The sequence below is a fragment of the Podarcis bocagei genome (genome assembly GCF_964188305.1).
Source record: "Podarcis bocagei genome assembly, chromosome: 1".
Lineage (NCBI taxonomy): Eukaryota > Metazoa > Chordata > Lepidosauria > Squamata > Lacertidae > Podarcis > Podarcis bocagei.
In genome coordinates, this window is record NC_138125.1 from 115,337,526 (window position 1) to 115,362,517 (window position 24,992).

The following is a 24,992-nucleotide window of genomic DNA, read 5'->3' on the forward strand; positions in this document are numbered from 1 at the left end:
CGTGGTGGTGGCACGGGGGCAGCAGGAGGCCCCATTAGCTAAAGTGGTACCTCAGGTTAAGAACAGTTTCAGGTTAAGAACAGACCTCCAGAATGAATTAAGTTCTTAACCCGAGGTACCACTGTATATGTGTGTGCATGTGTGCCACACACCACAGACACACACACACACAGAGAGAGAGAGAGAGAGAGAGAGAGAGAGAGAGAGAGAGATTTCAGAATGTTAATATGAGATAAAATACATTTGGAAATATGTATTCTTAGATGAAATCCATCATAGAAAAGCGTACTTAGAAAAAAATGTGTTCTTAAGTCCATATTTAAATACACACTTTCATGTATTATTATTTTTTTTTAAACCTGAAGTGGAAACAAGATGGAATGGACACATGAGTTTGCACGTGTGAAAGTGATAATGACTGGAAAAAGCTTTTCCATTATTTGCCATCACTGCCTACTCACTCACCCAAAGTGGGTTAGCTCATGAACAAACAGCAATTGGGACTTGGAACAGCTGCTATTGATGCTTGCTCCTCTGCAGTTGCAACAGAAGATGGTAGATAAGTGCAGAGCACATGCTTTGTATGTTGAGGATCACAGGAAAGGATCTCAGGTAGCTGCACTGGAAAGATCTACCCCGGAATCCCTGGACAGCTGCTGCTGTCAGTGCAGGCATGGTTACATGGACTGGTTCAGTTCAGCTGTTTCATTTATTCAAAAATTTGCCCTTCTTCCTATGAAATTTCTGCTGATATTAAATACACACAGGTAGGCAGAGTGCTCGGAATTTTATATATTGAAACTTTATATGCCAAATTCAATCCTAGTAAGGTTTTTGTTGTTCTCTCCCCTCCCCTTTCCTCCAAACTAGGCTGTAATACAATTTAACCTGTCACCTTTTTTGTGTGCTAGGAATATTATCGTATTCACAGCTTATGTGGCAGGAACGCATATGCTTGCATTATTCATTGTTCTCTCACCTTAAGAAAAGGTAAGGAAAAAGAAGGTCTGTTGAGTGGGAGAATCCACTACTGTTAACTTGCAGATAGTCACTCTCTTCCACTACCCTGATTTGTTGGTTGGTGGAGACTGTTGCCACAATTCTAGTCCCAGAAAATGACAAGTTGGGTGTGAGCTGTGCATGGATGAATGGGGAGAGAAATCAGAATGACTCTATGAAGTCCAGATCATGATCAGGAGAACCAACAAATAGGTCTGCTGCAGGAGCTAAGCAGATCTGCCCCCGAAAGATTCCTTGATAAGAAACTTGTCTGTGAATCATATGCATTCCTAGGAGAAAAGGAAACACTGAATACCACTGATTTCCTATAGCTCATGTATCATCTCCATAATTCATAAGGGGACAGGCATTTGAAGTTCCTAATAAGGCACATGGCACCCCATCATACTCCTCGATATGTATTAACTCAGGAACAAGCTTAGTGGCAGAGCATCTGCTTTGCATACAGAAAGTTCCAGGTTGAATTCCTTGCATCCCTAGGTATTGCTGGGGAAACCCCTACCTGAGACCCTGGAGAGCTGCTGTCAGTCAGTGTAGACAGTACACTGGTGGACAATTGGTTTTCCTTGGCATAAGGCAGGTCCCTGTGTTCTTAAAAAATAAATGAAAAGAAATCTTGAAGGAATGGGTTTCTGTGCATTCAGTTTGAAACTGATCCTCAGGAAAATAAGTTAATGCTGAATTACAAAATAATGGAGCAGGAAGTAGAAGGGGCCATTCAGAACATGCAATTGGGTAAATCCCCAGGACTGGATGGACTGACTTCAAAATACTACAGATCTCTGAAAGAATGGTTAATACAACCTTTAAAGGAAGTCTGTAATGAAATTCTGGAAGGGAAAAGGGCACCAGAGTCGTGGAAGGAAGCTTATATCACACTTATACCGAAAATAGAGTCTGAAAAGACACAAGTCAAGAACTACCGCCCCATATCACTGCTTAATGTGGATTATAAATTTTTTGCGGATATTTTGGCTAAAAGATTAAAAAAGGTGTTAGCAGAAGAAATCCATAATGATCAAGCAGGCTTTCTCCCGGGCAGACACTTGTCTCACAATACGAGGAACATAATTAATATCTTAGAAAAATTACAAGTGAAGATTAATACTAAAGCAGTTTTGATATTTGTGGACGCGGAGAAAGCCTTTGACAATATTTCTTGGAGTTTTATGAAGAAGAATTTACAGGGGATGGGGGTTGGTCAAAGTTTTGGAAACGGTATAGGTGCAATTTATTCAGAACAGAAGGCTAAATTAATTGTGAATAACGTAGTGACGGAAGAATTTAAGATTGAGAAAGGTACACGACAAGGTTGCCTAATCTCTCCATTGCTCTTTATATCGGTCCTGGAGGTTTTGCTAAATATGATTAGAAGGGACCAATTGGTTAAAGGTATACAAGTGGGAGCTAAACAGTACAAACTGAAAGCATTTGCTGATGACTTGGTATTGACTTTACAGGAGCCAGAATCTAGTACTAAAAAAGTGCTGGAATTGATTCAAGATTTTGGTGAGGTAGCAGGCTTCAAATTGAACAAGATGAAAACTAAGATTTTAGAGAAAAATCTAACTGTGATTGAGAGAGATAAGTTTCAGAAGGAGACAGGATTAACACTGGTTAAGAAAGTGAAATATTTAGGGGTTAACATGTCTGCTAAGAACGTGAATCTATTTAAGGATAACTATGAAAAATGTTGGTCTGAAGTGAAAAAGGACTTAGAAATATGGTCAAATTTGAAGTTATCACTGTTAGGCCGAATTGCTGCGATTAAAATGAGCGTATTGCCAAGGATGCTGTTTCTGTTTCAAACACTGCAAATTTTGGATAAAATGGACTGTTTCAAGAAGTGGCAGAGAGATATCTCTAGATTTGTCTGGCAGGGCAAGAAACCTCGAATAAAATTTAAGATATTAACGGATGCTAAAGAAAGAGGTGGATTTGCCCTGCCAGACCTTAAACTTTATTATGAATCAGCCGCTTTTTGATGGCTGAGAGAATGGATGCTTCTTGAAAACACTGATGTGCTGGATTTGGAAGGTTTCAACAATGTATTTGGGTGACATGCATATCTGTGGTACGATAAGGTTAAAGCACACAAAGCGTTTAAAAACCATATTGTCAGAAAAGCACTGTTTAATGTCTGGATAAGATATAAGGACTTGTTAGAAAATAAAACCCCAAGATGGCTGTCACCAATGGAAGCAAAGGCTCAGAAAAAACTCAATATGGAGGCCAAATGGCCGAAGTATTGGGAAATTCTGGAACAAGAGGGAGAAAGATTAAAACTGCAGAGTTTTGAAAAACTAAAAAAACAGAGTACGAGATTGGCTCCATTATTATCAAATAATGGAGGCATATAATTTGGACAAAAAATTAGGTTTCCAGGTGGAAAAATCAAAATTGGAAACAGAATTGTTAGACTCCAAAGTTAAGAATTTGTCAAGAATGTATAACTTGCTGTTGAAATGGAATACTCAGGATGAACACTGTGTTAAGAACACTGTGTCCCTGTGTTCTTAAAAAATAAATGAAAAGAAATCTTGAAGGAATGGGTTTCTGTGCAGTCAGTTTGAAACTGACCCCAAATCCCCATTTTTCCTCCTCCAAGGGAGCATTTCTAAAATGCTCTAACGAGCTCTTGAGCCAAAACCCAGCTGTATAAACAAGTGCTTAAAGCGCTCTCCTTTATCAGTCCGTGACAGCAATGGATGGCCTTGGCTGTTCCAGTGGGGCAGGGATGGCACTCTGTCTATCTTATCTTACATCCTGACCACACTCTGATACACAGACTTAGTCCGGGAACGGCGCCAGGAGTTGGTGACCTCTTGCTCCAAGATAAGAGTATACGAACAGGAATAGGAAACCCTTTTATGGTCAAGAATACAGGAAAAGGAAAACCCTTTTATGGTTAAGAGTAAGGAGCAGGAACATCTGTGATGTCAACTTGCGTGTATAAGCTGACGTGGCTGGATTCCTGGGGAAGGGGGGAGAGGGTGCCTGGAGGATATATATACTGCATGAAATCTCTCATTTCTTTGGACTTGCTTTGGACTGACCACGCAAGTGCCTTCTGCTATCCGGAGAGCAGAATAAACTCTTTCTCTGAATCAACCTTGGTGTCATTTGACTTCCTTCCTCCCTCCCGGGAGCAATGCAGACCCCACCAGTCGGTAAAGTCTAATAAGGCTACAATCTTATGGCTTTTCTGCTGACACGTTTTGCCCTCTGGCATCAGCCCTCCAACTCATTTGAGTTTTTCAAGTCTATCTTTCAATCAACCTGTAATACAGGGCAGTGTTTATTTTCCCTAAAAATCCAGATAAATAACTGAGATTCAGTGACAGAAGATTTCCAAGGCTACCCAGGGAATTTGTGCCTGAGATGAGATTTGAACCTAGAACTTCTTGGATCACAGCTCTTGGCTGCTGTGCCACATCACCATCCAAAATTATGGTAGTTTTATATTGCTGATTTTAACAGCTTTCTGTAATATGTCACAGTCCTGTTTAAAAATGTATAATAACAATAACAATAACAACAACAACAACAATAATAATTTGTTGTGAGCTACCCTAGTCTCCCATTGAAGAGGAGAGGTGGACTGTAAAGGAATGAATGTGATGCTCTTCTCATGCTTCTAATACCTCTTTATCTGCAGCAACACAAATTCCTGCTTATGATTTGGTAGCAAAAGTAGCTTGTCACAATCTGGGTGCCCAGAGCATTAGATAAGCCGATATAGTTTTATTGGACTAGCCTATTATCTGCATGGAAGCATGTAGACTTTTAAGTTGCAATAGGTGCTTCATCAGGAAGAGCAGCAAGTTTATTTCTTTTCAGAGCTTTGGATCCCTGGATTTTAAAGCCTCTTGGAAAGAACTATAAGAACAGCTGATGACGAGATGAGACTGAGTCTTTCTAGCTTTGCTTCCCCAGTCAGATGCTTCTAGGAAGCTCACAAAGAAGGTTGGAGCTATTAGTCTTATTTCATTTCTTGCATTCAGAAATGTAGTTTTTGTCCATAAGCTGCCTTGAGTCCCGTCAGGGGAAAAGGTGGGGAATAATAATAATAATAATAATAATATACTTCTGTACGTAGAACTATCAAACTATCAATGACCAAGATCAATGATAGACTTACCATCAACCAATTTGCCAAATCCATGGTCAAAACTCTCTCACACAGTATCCTGGAAATCTAAAACCCTTTTTCTATGCTAAGTGCAGCTGCTTTTTCTGTACAGCCTTCTACCTGGAATGGCTTGGGAGTGATTCCACATCACATCATCTTACATTGTGCTATCCCCAAGGCATTCTGGGAACACATAGCTGGTGGGAAGAAGCAGACAGAGGCTGATGCCATGTCCTGATGGAGGCTCACTAGAATGTCTTTGGAGCCATGTAATGCAACATAATGTCACTCCCATGGTGCTCCGGGAAGTGCAGCCAACTGGTAGGCTTGCCATACATCAGGAAAATTCCTGACATGTCCTGTTTCTCAGGTGTAAAAATGGCTTGGGGGGGGAGAATTTGTTGAATCAGCAAAATGCCAGGGAAAACCGCGATGGAAAAAACAGTGGAATTAGCTCACTATTTTGGTGGTTTCCTAAAAGCTCAACAACTTTGCGGGTGTCAGGAATTTTACTTGAAATATGGCAACCCTACCAACTGGAAGCAGGGCATTGTGAGATTTTTTAAAAGTTTAAAACCAATGGGGGAAATAGAAAATCCCACTGCCACCTTGTAAAGTGAAGGTTTCTTCCCTATTATAAAATTTTGGAGAATTTCTCACCCTCCACTCAGTTGGCCCAGTATACCTGAAGGAGCGTCTCTACCCCCCATCATTCAACCCAGACACTGAGGTCCAACTCTGAGGGCCTTCTGGCAGTTCCCTCCCTGTGAGAAGTGAGGTTACAGGGAAACAGGCAGAGGGCCTTCTCGGTAGTGGTGCCCACCCTGTGGAATGCCCTCCCATCAGATGTCAAATAAATAAACAACTATCTGAAGTTTAGAAGACATCTGAAAGCAGCCCTGTTTAGAGAAGTTTTTAATGACTGATGTTTTAATGTATTTTTAATCTTTTGCTGGAAGCCGCCCAGAGTGGCTGGGGAAACCCAGCCAGATGGGCAGGGTATAAATAATAAATAATACATTATTATTATTATTATTATTATTATTATTATTATTATTATTATTATTATTAGACTTTTGTTTCTCCCTCATCCCCAACATTTTTTAAAAAAATCCTCCCCCCCTCCTCCTCTTCCATTTTAATGCTATCTTAAGCTAGCAGCCATCACCAAATCTTGAAGCAAAAGATTCCATAAGTTAATTATGCCTTCTGGGGGAATTTTTTTTCGTTTGGTCTGTACTGAACCTAATGCCAATCAATTTCATCGAATGACTCTGAGATCTAGTATAACGACAGAGGCAGAAAAGTGTGGAACTTACTAATCAATTACCCAAATCTTACAGCTAATGAATTCTCTAGGAAAAATACGAAGCATTGCACAGATCCTCTTTCCGTATAGCTACAGCATGGAGAAGAATTGAGAAGGAAACATTTTAATTATGTTTTGTTACCAATTCTAATGATTCTATTGTTGACTCTCTTGTTTGAGGAAATGAAAGCTCAATGCCAAATATTTAAGTTGAGCAGAAATGAAGTTGAGCAAAAGCTATTAACAGAAAGTAATAATGTAATATAGTGATTTTTTTTTTTAAAATGTTGCTTGGCTGATAAAGAGAAGGTGATGGAAAGGTATTTCCCCCCTTTTGCCGAATCATATACCCAGATGCTTTATTTACGTAATCAAATGAACACATCAATTTGTTATGTATGTAGCTAGAGGAACATTGGGCATATGGAACAAAGGGCCCATGGGAGAATAATCTCACTCATCTAGGGGGGAAAAAAGAGTGCTAATAGAGTAATTTGTTAATTATAAATTCTAAATTGTCCACCAAGGCTATTTATTTCTAAATTATCACTTCCTAGAATTGAACAAGATCCTGCGCAAAAAAAAAAAAAGTAATTAGAGTTGCACTTTTTTTGCTTATGTCTCAGTTGCTTTTGAGAGCAATCAATTTGACAAGTATCCCAAGAGCTACCTCAGCAGCAGATGGTCTGTACACTCAGGTCTATCAGTACAGAGCACCAACAACACAAAAGATAAAACAATTTCACGCTTGTCATTAAGTCCCGGAGATACAGTGCTATACTGAATTATTTTCAAATTAAGCTGCTTACCTTCTATGGAACAGAGCAGAGGGGGAAACCTAAGAAAGCATTCATTCATCGATAACATCATGATATAAGGGTCCCTTGTAAAGAAGCAGGGATGGGGGAGACATGGGTTATGTTAAGTTGTGGGTGAACATATCAGACGACACAGCGATTCTTTATTCAGAGGCCAGAACAGAACTGAAATGAGGGGCTCAGTCAGCCTGCTTATATAGAGCTCCAGTACCTTGTTACTGTAACAACTTTCTAAAACTATCCAATCACTGAACGTCACTTTCGATCCTTCATTTGCATAACTATCTACAGTATCCATCCAATCACTGAACGTAACTTTCGATCCTTCATTTGCATAACTATCTACAGTATCCCCCTGCTGGCCCAGGGTGAGAACTTCAGTACATAACAGGTTAAGTTCTCATTTCCATGCAAACCCAACTAATTCACATTTTTTTGGAACAACACGTAAGCAGAAAGACAGCTATCCTTTGAAATCCATACTTCTCCAATGGTTGTGATGCAGTTCTATAACCTTAAAATGCATTTATTGGGATAAAATGTGCACACACAAGCATATACACGATATTATTGGAAATAATGTGCAAAATTCTATTATGGGAAATTGCTCGAATGTGTATATTGGGGGCAGTGCTGTTTGTTTGTTTTTGGTTTTTTTAAATCACCAGCTCATGTGGAAATTGGACAAACTGAACATTAAGGAAATGAGAAACAGAGAAAAACCAAAATGGAGAAATTTGTCCTTTCCTAGCACGCACGCACGCACGGGCACACACACACACCCATTAAAATAACCCCAGAGCAGGACACTATATAATAAAGCATAACAAACAATCAGGCATAAGTTAGACAAAACATCATTACATTCCCTATGCCCCACTGCACAACTTGCGTCCCGTTTCACATTAGAATAAACTCTGTCTGTGCAATCATGAATTACAGGGCAATCCTATCCAGATCTGCTCAGAAGTAAATCCCATTAAATTTAATGTGGCTTACTCCCAAATAAATGGGCATAGGATTGCAGTCTGATTGTTTTGATCTCTGAAAACACTTTAAGCTGTTCTTCTCTGACAGCCAGTTTTACTGAATCATTTATTGTTGCCCAGTTTATTGCAGCTCTTAGCTTATAGCTTACACACTACCTCCCTACCTACCTAGACAGATAAGCAGCTATCTGAATGATTAATTAATATGCCAAAATAATCATAAACCTGGTGCAAATACTATATTATACTAACCACTACAGATGGGTGAGTCTGTGTTTTCCCAGTCAATTATACTTTTGCCTATCTTTATTTTGTCCTGTTTCCACATTATTCTGCCTTTTTTAAAAAAAAATCCAAACTACATTTTAAAAAAAATCAGTTTTAAATATATATTTAAATGCACCTCACAATATATTTTCTCTCAAAAGATACCTGTGACAACACACATTAGAACATACTTTCTCTCAAAATACACATACCTACATGTATCTGCTCCCAAAATACAAAAGACACTTATATGAGCTGCATTGAAGCATAGCAGAAGGGGAATAATAGAGCCTTCTGACCAGGAGGACAACAGGCTTCCAACCATTGCAAACTCACAGTGGCTTACTCTGTTCCTGCCCTTTGTACACTCTAGTTCACTCTTGACCTTTGTACCTCTTTGTCTATGCTTCCAAGGGTAGGGGAATCAAGGGCAGCAATGGCTGGCAATGAATTCATTTGAAGGATATTCAGAGGAACAGTAGGAAAGCAACCTCTTTCCAAAAATGTACCAGACACATTCATTATGACATGGAGAAATTGGGTCAACGTGCTCTCCAAAGGTACACTTTTATACAGTAGTGACCCAGGTGGTGCGATGGACTTGGACAGGGTTGGTGCAGGGCAGGACAAGGCAAGGTGATGGTGTGGTCAAGCCTGTGTAGGCTCACCAGTGGAACCAATCCAGTGCTCCCATTAGTATGTCTTTATAGCCCCAACCTTACTGGCACCCTTCCTTGCCCTTCCTGCTCCAATTCTGCCCAGGAGAGCAATGCCAGAAGTTCTGCAGTTCTGCCACCTCATGAATCATTACATTGTTCAGTTTCGGTTTCAGTTTCTGTTAATTGGTTCTCGTGAGAAACTTGCAGATTCTAGCTTCACCAATTAACTCCAGCTGGTGGCAATTTACTCTTGGCAGAAAGCCCAGGTCTGCTTGACCTAGAAAACTACTCACTCTGATTGGTTAACGAGCAGCACTCAACTCTGTTATCTAGGGATTGCTAGCACAGTTTGATGTGAGGTGTGTTAGGAGTTAGAAGTGCTGTGTATGGTTATGAGAGAGAAAGAGAGAAAGAGGATTTATTTTGCTTTTATTTGTATGCAGAAACTCTGCTGGTTTTATTTTTCCTTTTAATAAATCCTGTAAATAGTTATTCTGAGTCTAGCTGACTAGTCATTACCGCCGCAACTAGCTTCCTCGTTGTGCAGGAAAACTCTGCTACGTTTGGGCTAAAGCCAGTAGGGCTATGCCTGACACTCCAAAGTTCCATGAGGTTATGGGCATTGTGCTGCCAGCCTGAGTTGCGGTGGTGTCAGCATCAACGGCGTTGGTTCCAGTAGTTCCAGAAGTTGTTGTTCTCTGGCTGGTTCCTGACCGTGGTGAGCTGGTGACGCAGTGGACACAAGGACAACAGCTGCAGCGTGTGAGTGCTGGGTGCTGTGGTTCCTGTTTTCTCTCTCGGTGGTCGTGAGTAGCTGGTTCCGGGTTCCAGGGACATCGCTCTCAAGATGGCCTCACAACCAGTTCAGATGGCTTTTGAGCGTCTGAATGACTCCAATTACTTGCTGTGGTCGGAACGCATGCAGGCAGTGCTGCAGAGGGATCGTCTCTGGCAAGTGGTGAGTAAGTTTCCTACGAAGCCTGATGATGAAGACCTCGATAAAGACCAAAGAGCAAGGGCCACAATTGTCTTGGGGCTGGAAGATTCCCAGTTGCCGTATGTGAGGGGAATCAAGACAGCTAGAGGTGTGTGGCAAGCACTTAAAGAACTCCATGTGCGTGAGACAGCGGTTTCCAAGTTGTTCATTCGCAAGGCATTGTACAAGGCAATGTTACAGCCTGGGGTTACAATGCAGGAACACCTACACAGTTTACAGTTAAAGTTTTCTGCGCTACAGGAAAGAGACTGTGCATTTGACCAGCAGGAGAAGGTGGCTATTATTTTGAGTTCTCTCCCGGAAAGCTGGGATAATTTAGTTTTGTCTCTAGAAGGCATACAGGAGCGTGATTTATCAGTCAGTTACGTTACTGGGCGTTTGATTGAAGAATGGCAGAAGAGGCAAGAAAGGTCGTTGGCTGCAGAGGCTTCTACAGGTGGGCGGTTTGGAAGGAGTTCTCATGCCGTGCCAGAGGTGAAGCAAGAGCAGCGTACCGGTGAGGAGTCAGCGTTTGCTGTTAGGCGTTGTTTCCGATGTGGGTCTTCAGCGCATCTAAAACGACAATGTCCGGAGTTGGTCAAGTCTCAGTTGCCGGTGCAGGAGCAGAGACGAGATCAGCAGCAGCAGCAGCGTAAAAAGAAATTCTTCAAACGAAAACAGTCGGCTCAGCTGGTGACCGGCGAGGTCAAGATTGCTGATGAGAAACAAGCGGTCTGGGTGGTCGATTCGGGAGCGTCTCGCCACATCGTAAATTCAGATGAATTATTTGTTTCCAAGAACTCAGCACAGCGCAGCCAGGTGGCTCTAGCAGACGGAAGTACTTCCGAAGTGATTTCGGGGGGTGCAGTTTTTGTTCCTTGTCTTCGTGAATGCCTGCAAAATGTACTTTGTGTGCCTTCATTAAGGAGCAATCTGATGTCTGTAGATTGTTTGCTAAAAGCTGGGTTTAAAGTGTATTTTGAAGGAGACAGTTGCATTATTAAGAAGGCTGGTGAGATTTTAGGCACTGCTAAGTCAGAGGGAGGCTTGTTTTGGCTTAAAGCAGGATCTCAAGTTGCAGCAGTAGTCAGTAAATCTCAGCCTGCAGTGAATAACAAAGCTATACATGACAACTGTGTGCACTTATTGCATAGGAAAATGGGGCATGCTTGCTGGAAAAGTGTACTAAAAATGTCTGAATTGGCTGATGGGGGTAATTTAAAGAGTTGTAACAAGTACCTTGATTGTAATGTCTGTAAAAAGGTTAAAACCCACAGAGTCTCTTACCCCAGAAGTGACAGAGTTAGTGAGTCACCGCTACAGCTGGTTCACATGGACATAATTGGTCCATTTGCTGTAAGCAGGGGTGGATCGCGCTTTTCACTAACAATTGTGGATGACGCCACGCGTTATTCTTGGGTTTTTCCCATGAAGAATAAGGGTGACGTGTTCACTAAGTTTAAAGGCTGGGTGGCATCTGTGGAAAGATTTCTGTCCATTAAACTCAAAAGGATTCAGACGGACAGAGGTGGCGAATTTATGTCAAATGCCTTTAAAGATTGGTTACAAAAGCGTGGCATTGGGCATAGAAAAACGAACGTTTTTTCCCCAGAGGAGAATGGCGTTGCAGAACGAAAAAACAGATCTTTACAAGATATGATGTTTGCCATGCTTGATGATGCTGATTTACCCATGTCTTATTGGGGGGAGAGCATGCTCACCGCGTGTTATCTCCAAAATAGGCTCTTTCATCAAACAATAGGTACAACCCCGTACTTTAAATTGTTTCAGAAAAAACCCAAAATTGACCATTTGCATGTGTTTGGATCAAAAGCCTGGGTATTAATTCCGAAACAAATGAGGAAAAAGGGAGATCCTAAGACCAAACAGTTAGTGTTTGTGGGTTACCAGGAGCTGGGAAAAGGTTTCCGCTTTGCTGAAGGGACAAATGGCATTGTGATCTCCAGGAATGCCAGTTTTTGTGAACATAGTGGCTGGGAGAGACTACATGCCAATACTGAGGTTTGGTTTGAACCTTCCCAGGAGCTTCATGACTCTGAAGGTAGACACAGAGAATCAGAGTCTGAGGGGGAGGAAAGTTCAGATAAGAGCTCTCAAGAAAGTGAAGTTAGCCAAAGACCAGTTGCTAAGCAACAAAAGAGAGGTCATAGTTCTGAGGAGGAAAGTGGGTCAGAAGAAAAATTTTCTCCCAGAAGATCTAAAAGACAAAACAAAGGAGTGCCTCCGGTGCGTTTTTCCCCAGATACTGCAAATGTGTTTAGTGTAATTGCAGAACCCAAGAGTTTTCAGGAAGTGTTAAAGTTACCAAAAGAGGAGGCAGAGCGCTGGAAACAGGCAATGGAGGAAGAGATGTCCTCTCTGAATGAGCACAAGGTTTTTACACCAGTAGCAGCGCCTGAGGGGGCAAAGATTGTAGGCTGCAGGTGGGTGTACAAACTTAAACCTCTGGTGACAGGAGAGTACAAATACAAAGCTCGTTTAGTTGCTCAAGGATATTCTCAGAGGCCTGGAAAAGATTATGATGAAACTTTTTCCCCTACTGCTAAGGGGGACAGTGTAAGGCTGATTTTAACACTTGGAGCAAAGAGAAAACTCCTGTTAAACCATTTTGATATCCAGACTGCATATTTACATGCACCAATATCAGAAGACCTGTATCTAGCCGAACCGCCTGGTTATGAGACAGGTTCCAATAGAGTGTTGAAATTAAACAAAGCTCTATACGGTCTTAAACAGGCTGCAAGATCTTGGAACAAATGTTTCCATGAGGCCTTAGTGTCATTTGGTTTCAAGCAGAGTACAGCTGACAATTGTGTTTATGTACGTGGTACAGGCAGTGATCAAGAGTTTTGTCTGATTTATGTAGATGATGTATTGTATGCCTGTAAAACAGATAAACAAACTAAAAGGTTTGCCAAGCAATTGTCCAGTAAGTTCAAAGTGAAAGACTTAGGCCCGGTTAGGACATATCTAGGGTTGGAAGTGTGCTGGGCCCAAGATGGCAGCTGCCTAATTAGTCAGCAGAACAAAGTTAAACAACTACTGACTACATACAGGATGCAGGATTGCAAAGGGGCAGCGGTGCCTATGGATCCAGGTTTCATAAAAACACTTCATATAGATGAGAGTCCTGAATTTGAACATCCTGATGTATATCACTCTGTAATTGGAAGTTTATTGTATATAGCACAGTGGTCCAGACCTGATATTAGCTATGCAGTAGGCATATTAAGTAGATTGGTCTCAAAACCCACACTAAATGCCTGGAAAGGGGTAAAACAAGTTCTGAGGTATCTCAAACAGACAATTGGCTATATGTTACAATTAAATTCTTCAGAGGATGAAATGTTGAGTTGCTACTGTGATAGTGACTGGGGAAATTTGCCAGATAGAAAATCTGTCACAGGACTAGTCATAATGGTCGGTGGAGCTTTAATCAGCTGGCGGTCACGCAAGCAAGACGTTGTAAGTGTGTCATCAACGGAATCAGAGTACGCCGCATTGAGTGAATTGTGCAACGAGGTGATTTATTTCAAGCATTTGTTGGCAGATTTAAATGTAAATTGTGGAGAACCAGTACAAGTTTACATTGATAATCAAGCTTGTATAACTTTAAGTAAAACAGAGGGTTTCAAATCGCGTTCCAAACATATCTCTGTAAAATACCAAAATGTACGTTGCTGTGTACAAGACAATGTAATCACCTGTACTTATGTGTCAAGTGAAGAAAATGTAGCAGATGTGTTAACTAAACCATTGGCAAAGATAAAGAACAAGCGAATGTGCAAGGGTTTAGGTTTGCTGGAAAAATGATCTCCTACATAGGTGTATTTGGTGTTAATTGTTCAGCAGAATCTGTGAGGGGGTGTTCAGTTTCGGTTTCAGTTTCTGTTAATTGGTTCTCGTGAGAAACTTGCAGATTCTAGCTTCACCAATTAACTCCAGCTGGTGGCAATTTACTCTTGGCAGAAAGCCCAGGTCTGCTTGACCTAGAAAACTACTCACTCTGATTGGTTAACGAGCAGCACTCAACTCTGTTATCTAGGGATTGCTAGCACAGTTTGATGTGAGGTGTGTTAGGAGTTAGAAGTGCTGTGTATGGTTATGAGAGAGAAAGAGAGAAAGAGGATTTATTTTGCTTTTATTTGTATGCAGAAACTCTGCTGGTTTTATTTTTCCTTTTAATAAATCCTGTAAATAGTTATTCTGAGTCTAGCTGACTAGTCATTACCGCCGCAACTAGCTTCCTCGTTGTGCAGGAAAACTCTGCTACGTTTGGGCTAAAGCCAGTAGGGCTATGCCTGACACTCCAAAGTTCCATGATACATTGCATAGCAATGGCATCAGGTGGCAATGTGCCAAGAATCAGTATTGTTGCAAGTTTGTTCTGTGCCAGGGAACAAATGAGTGGGCCCCATCCCTCGCCTGACTGGTAGTGAAAAGGACAACAGAGGGAGAGATGGGCTAGAAGCAGGCAGAAGACAGAGAGTGAGAGCCATGCTTGATTTCTGCTTGAATCCAAGGTTGTGACTGTGGGAGAAGCAAGACCTTTTGGGGTGTTGTTGTGAGCCCTTCCATGGTAGGCTCACTGAGCCTCTTGGGCTTGCCGATTGGAAGGTCGGAGGTTCGAATCCACTCAATGGTGGTGAGATCTCATTGCTCTGTCCTAGCTTCTGCCAACCTATCAGTCTGAAAGCACACCAGTGCAAGTAGATAAATAGGTACCACTGCGGAGGGAAGGTAAACAGTGTTTCTGTGTGCTCTGGCTTCCATCACAGTATTCTGTTGTGCCAGAAGTGGTTAACTGTCCAGAGGTCCTTTACCTTTACCTTTAACCTTATGTGTAAATAAACCATATATCATAAAGACACCACAGTCTCTGCTGTCCCTCATTCTGAGGAAACCGAACCCTAGGTAAATTCCTGGAACCGCTGGAATCTCATACCGCTAGGAGATTGGGGTGGCGTGCAACAATATTTACACATCCTAAATATTGGGAAATAGAAGGAATAATCAACTTCTTTGCGCAGCCTCTGCGGGGGAACTCTCAAAATGGTGCTGCGGTATATGAGGAGCGTTAATTAAACATTTTTTATTTTAAAATTATTTATTTATGACATTATCCCAATCATTGGCATTTACTCCTTTATCTATTGCAGTACCATTTAGAGCCTCAGCCTGTCTTTTGCTATATTATTGCTATAAATAATAATAATAATTCTACGAACATAAGAAGAGCCTGCTAGATCAGGCCAAAAGGCCCATCAAGTCCAACATCCTTTTCTCACAGTGACCAACCAGATTCCTATGGAGCCAGTGTGGTGTAGTGGTTAAGAGCAGTGGGCTCGTAATCTGGTGAACTGGGTTCGATTCCCCACTCCTTCACATGCAGCTGCTGGGCGACCTTGGGCTAGTCACACTTCTCTGAAGTCTCTCAGCCCCACTCACCTCATAGAGTGTTTGTTGTGGGGGAGAAAAGGAAAGGAGATTGTAAGCCGCTTTGAGACTCCTTAGGGTAGTGATAAAGCGGGACATCAAATCCAAACTCCTCCACCTCCTCCTCCTCTTCTTCTTCTTCTATGAGAAGGCAGGACTTCAGCAGAATAGCACCTCTCCCCTCATGTGGTTCCCTGCAACTGGTGTTCAGAAGCGTGTCATCTCTGACTACAGTGGTAGAACATAGCCATGGTGGCTTGTAGCCACTGATAGCCTTATTCTCCATGAATTTATCTAACCTTCTTTTAAAGCCATACAACTTGGATCCATCGCTGCCATCACTACCTCATTGAATGCCAGCCAGCAGGAGTGGGGTGAATCTCAGTGCTCCCTCAGTTCAGTCTCACGAGCAGGTGATCAGAAGACATGGCCCAGCCAATTGGTTGGACCATGCCTGGAGCCACATAGTCTTTCCTTCAGGTGGCTCCCCATCTCACTGCCCACGCTGTCAAGTATGTTTCTTATTTTCTGCTGCCGATTTGTAGTTAATAAAGACTTTATTCCATTTAATTATTTCATGCCTCAATTTCAGTGTGAAGGAGGCAGATTCTGCTGTTCAAGAACGAAGATGGATTCTTTGGAGAACGAAGACGGATTCTAGAAATTCCCCATATGGCATCTCTTTCTCAGTAGGTCAGAGTTGAAAGTATCAATAGATTCTCATGCTCAGTGCTCACTGACTCTGTGTGTATAGGTTGCTGTTATGTTCCAGGATCTCTGGCTCAAGGCCAGTGTGTGTGTTTTTATACTGTAGGATACATAAACAAGTTACTTGATATGTCCTCTGCCAGAAAGCTGGCTCCCTGCAGTGCCCTGGTCTTAAATGACATAGCATTTTCTGAAGGAAGGTTTCTTTCTTAAAAGAAAAAGAAGGTTCATGTGCAGGCAGAATTGCTGCTGGGAATATTTCTCTCAGAGCTGTCATTCTGAATTTCAAACAAAATAACCACTCTTTTGAATACGGCAGCACACAACAGACTGAATGATGCATTTCTCTCTCTCTCTCTCTCTGCAGATGAAGCCAGGTGTTTGTTCTTACTCTCTCCCTCTCCCTTGTCTGCATTTCTGAACCAATGACATTCTCATTTAATTCCATTCCCCCATGCCTACAGCTACCAAAATTAAATCTCCCATTAACACATAATGTGGTCTATGACCTGTGCCTCGCATATCTACTGTAAAATTGCATTAAGCAGTCTTTTGAAGAAATAACTTTTATTCCCCACCCCAACACAAGCAACTAGAAGAATTCCAAATCAGACAGGAACAGATGCCCAGGATTAAATAGGAAGACTATGCTGGGAAAAGAAATGCAAATTCTTCTGACAGGACAAGATGCACTTTGAAGCGATGGTGCAAACAAACTTGGGTAGTGAACCAGCCCTTTATTTTTTTGTCTCAGGCTCAGAGATAGGACACAATTCACTATGAAGCCACAGTACAAACAAAGCTTAGTAAAAAAAAAAGATGACCAGATCTTACAATTTTGGTTTCTCTCAACTTCTCACCAAGGCTGCACCTCCACAGGCACATACTTCCACATGTGGTGGGAATTTCCTAAAATCCACCTCTTCTGGACAGCAGTCCTGTAAGAGATATGCAAAATAACAGGTATTGGAACTCACCCCAGAATTGGCCCTACTGGGCATCTTCCAAGATCATAATGACCACTCACATTATACAGAGCTTATAACCCACCTACTCTCAGCAGCCAGAAGCCTCATAGCCAGACACTGGAGAGACCTGTCAGGAGTAAACATGAATCAATGGTATCAAATTGTATGGCTAACGACCTTACTAGAAAAGCTAACCAATAAACTGAAACTGACATGGAGACAAATAGAAGAGGACACCTTCACCCCAGTATGGCTCTGCTTCACAGTCCAACAAGACAACAACAAGAATCCACCAACAGCATACCAGTCAATCTGGCTTACCTGATCCAACAAGTCCTCTCCCCATCACAAATGCAAACAAACCCCACTGCAGCCAACCACAGACAACCAACTACACCATGCCCCCCAATACCTCTCACTATCAAAGAAATGTAATAAACGAATGGAAAGAGAATCTACCCAGTTGACACAAAACCCCACACGTACACTATAAAAAATAAGATAACCCTCACCACCACCCCTCCTCTCCCCCTTCTTCCCCGACCTTATAGTGTACTCAACACTAAGGTCTCACAACAAATGTAACTGATTTGTAAGAAAGACTATACAACTTGAAAAAAGAAGAGGCATGTACTTTTGTAAACCAAGAAAATCTTTAATTTTTTTTAAAAAAAAGCTTCTCATTTTTTCCAATCTTAAATTCAGTTCTCCACATTTCTAGATCAATTGCCAATTATTATTTTTTCAGCAAGTAGTATGAAAATTCAGCAGCATTTTAGTGTAAATTTCTCCTAATATATACATTTTGTGTGTGAAAATTACCCTAACATACACACTTTTTTTTTTTGCAAAACAATTTCCCCTAATATAATGAAGGTATGAAAGCTATTTTCATGAAAATGTGCATTTTTATGCACACCTTTCACTAGCAAATGCATTTCTGTACGTATTACAGTGGTGCCCCGCAAGACGAATGCCTCGCAAGATGAAAAACTCGCTAGACGAAAGGGTTTTGTGGTTTTTGAGCTGCTTCGCAAGACGAATTTCCCTATGGGCTTGCTTCGCAAGACGAAAACGTCTTGCTTTTTTTGCAAGTTTGTTTCCTTTTTCTTAACACCGTTAATACAGTTGCGACTTGACTTCGAGGAGCAACTCATAGAACGCGGTGTGATAGCCTTTTTTGAGGTTTTTGGTGATTTTTGAAGCTTTTCCAAAACTTTTCCCACACCGTGCTTCGCAAGACGAAAAATTCGCTAGACGAAAAAACTCGCGGAACGAATTAATTTTGTCTTGCGAGGCACCACTGTACTTGGAGAACTGCATTGCAAAATTTGGAGAAGTGTGGCTTTGGTATGTTTGCCTTTAAATGTGAATGGCATTGAATCTCTTCCTCATCCCTACTTGTTTGTGAATCAGCTGATCTAATTTATGGTCAAAGATGGGACAAGATACACTTGGACCATGTTGCAAACTAGCTTGGTAATGAATCAGCTGAACTGCTTTGTGCTTTAAAAGCACCATTTTGGAAAAGCAGGAGAGGCAATCGTAATATTAATCTCAACTCCCATGTGAATGTTTCTTAGAAATATTATATCTTTCTTGACTGTGCAATATTTTCAACAGTAACCACTAAAATTAAATCAGGAGTCCTGGTTTGATTATTGCTGTTCTTTTGTAATTTGACCTTGACTATTAGAATCTACTCAAATGATGTCCCTGTTCTTCTGTGAATGTTCTGCTCATTAGTCATGGTAAAGGTCTTTACACCCTTTCTTTTTCCCTTACGGACTCAAGGGAGTTTACAGATAAAAACAGAAATCAATGAAACATAGAAAAAACAACAATTAAAAAACAATTATACATCAATAGAATTAAAACCACACACACACACACACACACACACACTTAAAATATGCAAATAATTGCATTAAAAACAACATGGCACCAGTCCATTCATCAAACCAGTCAATTCCCCAAATCTTTTTGAAACACGAAGGTACTCACCTGCTGGTAGAAGGACAACAAGGAAGGAGCCAGTCCAGTTTCTCCAGGGAGGAAGTTCCAGGGTCTGGGAGCAGCCACCAAGAAGGCCCTTTCCCACCTCCTCACCAAGTATGCCTTTGAGGGGGTGGGACCAAGAGATTGGCATCCCCTGAAGATTTGAAAACTGAGGCAGGTTTATGTGAGGGAATACAGTCTTCCAGATGGCTTGGACTTAAGCCATGCAGGCTTTATAGCTCATAACCAAAACTTTGAATTGTGCCAGGAAACAGACCAATAGCTAGTGGAGCTGTTGTAGCAAGGCACCATATGATTCCCTGAGCGCTTTTCAAAGCAGCTTTTCAAAATTGGAGCATGTTACAGTAAATCCTAACTATATAATTTCAGCTTTAACTTCATTGCTTCTCTGTCACCCCCCTTTATCACTTTTGACATAGGACACATAAGTTCGAGTTTTAATGAAAAACAGCATTGCGCAATTAGCAATTCTTCCCCAACTCCCCCCTAAATCTGTAAAAAAGAAAACCCACTTTAGGTATTCAAAATGCTTCACCATGAGTGTTTACAAATGACTCCTTAAGGCATGATGTTTGAGAGTCTCTGGAGAAGTTGCTGTCGGCATGCAGAGAGCCACAAGCCCAGCTGGTTAGCCCCAGCTGGGTTGTCTCCTTCCAGCCATCCTGCTGCAACGACCCATCGGCCTCTGGTCCGACATAAAACAGCGACCCGGGCTTCAAAGCCAGGCCACACTATTTCAGCAGAGCGAACTGCACACACAGAATAGGTGTGAGGCTTGGGGAAGCATACTACAACTACGCATTTATTAATCATAAATCAGGACAAAGAAACATGTCGTCTCTCTTTGTCTTCTCAGAGAGACAGAGAAAAACAAAAGCTATAACACAACGGAAGTTCCCAGCATACTGTGCTGGAATGTAAACAGACATGTGACACGCAACAGTTCCATGTCTGCTTCTTAAGGTGGAATAGAAATCTCAACAGTTGCATGGTGTTTTGTTTTTGTTTTAAAAATGAATAGAAAATGTATCCAATGTTTCTTTTTATGGATAATTCCCCCTGAGAGCCAGGCACATGGCTCTCAGGGAGGTTTGTTTGTTTTCAATGTGTCAGCATTAGGATCCCAGATCCCCTCATGTAATGATTTTTTTAAAAAAATAGCAAAGAGAAGGCAGAGAAGCAGCTCTCAGACCGCCTTGTATGGCTTCTGTAAGTTATCTAGAGTATTTAGCAATGTGGGTATACCTGAGCAAACAAACAAGTCAATTTGCACATTGGCTAGGATGGTGCAGATCCTGTGATTCTGCATAGGTATATTCTTTTGCTGGATTCCCACCCCATCCCTAGTTCAGACCCCAAAATCAGGACCACACTAATAAAACTGACACAAAAGTAGGTTTCAAGACAAAGAAGAAAAACACTTATTTTTGTGCCAACATATCATCATGTTGTGATCTTTGCCTGAAGGGTTGGTGAAGACCACAAGCACAAAGTAAAATTCACATTTACCTTGCCCCTTTGTGAGGTCCTCAGAAATGTGTGATCCCATTCATTAAGATGTGCTGCTTGTGCAAACTGCTGCCTGTGTGTATGTGTGTGTCTTTGTGGAGATTTACATAATTGTGTTAGTTTAAACCAGTGATGGCCAAACATGGCCCTCCAGCCGTTTTGGGACTACAATTCCCATCATCCCTGACCACTGGTCCTGTTAGCTAGGGATGATGGGAGTTGTAGTCCCAAAACAGCTGGGGGGGGCATCACTGGCTTAAACAGTGGTATAGTACTGCAACTTTCTGTTCTGTGCTCTCACCTTGGTGCATGGGCAGAGAAGTTCTAATGAAGGGGCAAAACAGTGCATACATTGCTGCATCAAATGCCCTGCTTGGGGGACGGATGGTTCTTTCTGGCTTTGTTGTATGAGGTCCAGGGGGTTGTGGGAAAATAGCATAACTCCTCTGGAAAGACTGAGTGGGTATGTTATCACCCCCAAGCAAGGGCCTTGGGTTGTTAGCGATTGGTAGACTTCTCCTCAACACCATGTATTTTTTTAGGATACAATGGACATATCTTCATTGATATCTATAAGGGAAGGGAGAGATCCGGATGGAAAACTCCACTTCCCATCGTCTCCAGCCAACTTGGCAATGGATCAGGATGATGGGAGGTGTAATCCAATAACATCTGGGGGTCACCAGGTTTTCTATCCCTGGCATGAACCCACATGAAAAACAAAACACAGATTTTGATCCCTCCCCTAAAACACTGAATGGAATACCCTGGGGAAATAATTCAATGTGATTAACAGCTAGGCCTGCCCATTAAAACAAAAGGATTCCCATCTCGCCATCCTCTCTCTTCTCAAGCTCTCCTCTCAAGTTTCCTCAGTCAGTTTGGCTTCCTTTCTCAGAAAGAAAGAAAAACAACATCGCCACATATGTTTTAGCCAGTCAAGGCCACAATCCAACACAGAAGCTTAGGGAATCCTTGATTTGCTGTGAGATGCTTTGTTAATGGCATTAACTGACTCAGAAATATGAGAACCTTCCCCAAATCACACCGATTTCCCCAAATCACACACCCCTGATAAATATTACAGCCGCTGCTTCTTCTTGTAAAGTATTGTTGCTGTTATTATTATTCTTAGCTAATTAAATGTATTAGTTGCTTTTTTGCCATGACAATTCAAATTGATTTACAATATTTTAAGCAAATGCACACATACATTAAAACCAGCATTAAAAAACAGACTAAAAGCAAATTCTATACAGCTAGATTAAACATCATGAGTACTGCTGTGTGCACTTGTAAACTACTTATCTGTGGGCTGCCACAAGAATACACTCCAACCTGGCACTAAAGTGTAGAGGGGAATGAGTAGCATGCAGTTACTTTGTTCAGAAACAGGAAGGAAGGAAGGAAGGAAGGAAGGAAGGAAGGAAGGAAGGAAGGAAGGAAGACTTATAAGTTGCCTTACAGCCTGCTGCACAATGGCAGCACAACACCACTGGTGTAAACTTGTACTAGAATGGGGGGGGGGAATCAATGTGGTGCTTTGCAAACGTTGGACTCCAAGTCCCATCAGTTCCAGCTAGCATGGTCAGTGGACAGAGATGATGGGAGTTGTAGTCCCGCAACTTCTAGCAGACTCCTTGTTGACAACCCATGCTCTAGAGAGACGCTGGGGGGGGGGATAAGCCATCTCCTCAGTCTGGCATCACACTAGCACTAGGATCACTATAAAGAAGCTCCCACACCATGCAGAATTCCCAGGGAATTCTGGGAGGGAACAGAGGTGGCAGAATCAACTTTTCTGCCAGTCACGGAATGGATGGGTCATGGCATGCCTCACATTAACTGAAGCACAGGAACAGAAGAAACAGATGTTAATTTCCTGTTAATGCTGAGTTAGTTAATTCTACACAATGTCTGTCAATGTACCATTTGTAAATCCATGTTAATGTCGCGTCTCTGTAAAAAAGGGCTGGGGTTTTCTGCTTGGGAAACCCAACTTAAAAGAACACAGCTAGTTAAAGATGCAGAACACTGAGTATGAATAGAGTATGCTGAAATGGAATGTAAGGCTGAAAGACAAACTCGGTGTTATCATGGCTCCAGGCAGAGCAGCCTGTAAATCAATGGTAGGCCAATCAATAAGGCAATCTAATGGGACCACAAGAACACAACTTGAAATTCTAGATGTTGAACTCAGATTTTGAATGGAACTGCCAGCGTAACTGAGCTATATCTTAAATTATTTGGAGAAACAAAAGACTTTTGAAAATCTATGACCCCATTCTTTTTGATAGCGCAAGTCAACTGTAAGTTGAAGTCAACTGTAAAATAGTCAATAAAAGTAATAATTCTCTTAATGGCTACATTGTAATATCTCTCTCTCTCTCTCTCTCTCTCTCTCTCTCTCTCTCTCTCTCTCACACACACACACACACACACACACACACACACACACACAGATTTTATTTTTGCTGCGAATCCATCAGACTCTTTCCTGTTTTGATTCTGCCTGAGGCCTTGACTACAGGGCTACCTTAGAGACTGTGTATCTCCCACTCAGAGCAAACTTGTGAAAGAGAAAAACAAAAACAGGCTGGATGCTGTTGGATTTGACTAGGGTCTACCGTATTTTGGTTTTTGGCACAGCACAGGTCCTGATTTGATAATGGGGAGTTTTGATGCAAAACTCAATTCTGTCGCTTTTTGATATGATTGAGCCATGTGCAGAAATTTAAGTCAGTGGTAAATTATAATCTCAAGTAGTACTAATGGAGTCTCATTCCATTTCTATAGATCTCTAACTTTCTTTCTGACTGATTAGATGCCTCTCTACGGTCTAGGAGGACTACTCCTAAATGAAAGGATCAGATCCTAATAACTGTGTAAGTTAAGCTATGCCATCCACCCGTATTTCACTTATTATTCACAATGGCAGACTGAAGAGGTATTAACAAAAGGTCTATAATTATTTTATAATGGCAGCGCCTGTACCTATTTAAACAAAATTATAGCCAGATCTATTTTTACAGTTGTCTAACGTCTAGTGATTTTTCAAGCCATTGTGGGGAAACAGCCATTTTAATAGGCCGTGAGTATGATTTGTGGAATAATATGGGTGGTTTAACAACCACATAGCACAGTTATAAAATCATATTGTTTAACTGGTTTTATTTGAGTGTTTTATTCCTTCAACTAGTGTTGAATAATGTTATATCATGCAAAACCCAGCTTATACAAGGATCCATCATCCCCTACATTGCATTTAAGCCAAGTTCTTTGTTTGTTCCATTTGTAAACTGCAAGTTGTTGTCATTTGTCTCTTTTCAATCTACTGTCATGGATTAGTGTTAGAGTCCTGATAAGCAACTTGAAAAAATATAAAAATAGGAGCCATATGTTGAGCTGAATACGACCAGCATGACTGACTTTGGCTTTCCCCCCTCTCTTCAATCTCACTTCCATCTCAGTTTATCTGCATGTACAGATGGAAGAGAAATTTGATTCCATTTGCATTTTAGGCAATTGTACCAAATTCACACTTTCTGAAACAGTACACAAATTGAAACAGTGCAGTTCTCCAGCCAAGGAGTATGTACAAAAATGCATGTGCTCCGGTGCAGTTTGTGTACAAATGCATGTATTAGTGATACTTAATGCACAAAAACGCATTATATTACAGAAGGTTGTGCAAAAATGCTGTTGGCAAAAATGTGTGTGTTGGGCAAAAATGCATACAAATGTGTACGCTGAAAAAAAAATTGGACTAAAATGCCAATGAAGTTTTAAGAGGCCTTTAAAAAGAATTGCAAACTGATGCGGTGAGGTACAATTGATGGGAGGTGGGGAGTAACCTGGGAGAAACTGAAATTGACAGATTCACGATCCCTATTGTATGGATGACAGGACAATACCCTTGGGGAGTGGATTGGAGAAGAAAGGCCTGTGGGAAAAGCAGCCTCATAAAACCAACATCCTTAAGTATAATTAATGCATGAATGAGTTAAAACTATAGAGTAAGCTATACTGCCAGGAGTAGCTAGGTCACTCCCCATAACCATGGGAGGTTCCTTGGGAGGAAGGGTTATCAAGTCTTTGTTCTCCCACTTTCCACCATGTGAACTCTACTGGTAAGGAGGTCTAAGCTGCTCCAGGCTTTGA

At 41.4% G+C, this 24,992-nt stretch overlaps 1 protein-coding gene across 1 annotated transcript in view; it reads right to left on the minus strand.

Moving 5' to 3' along the window:
• ZNF804A (zinc finger protein 804A) overlaps positions 1-24,992 on the minus strand; it is a 273,397-nt gene that overhangs the window by 20,616 nt on the left and 227,789 nt on the right. The window lies entirely within an intron of this gene.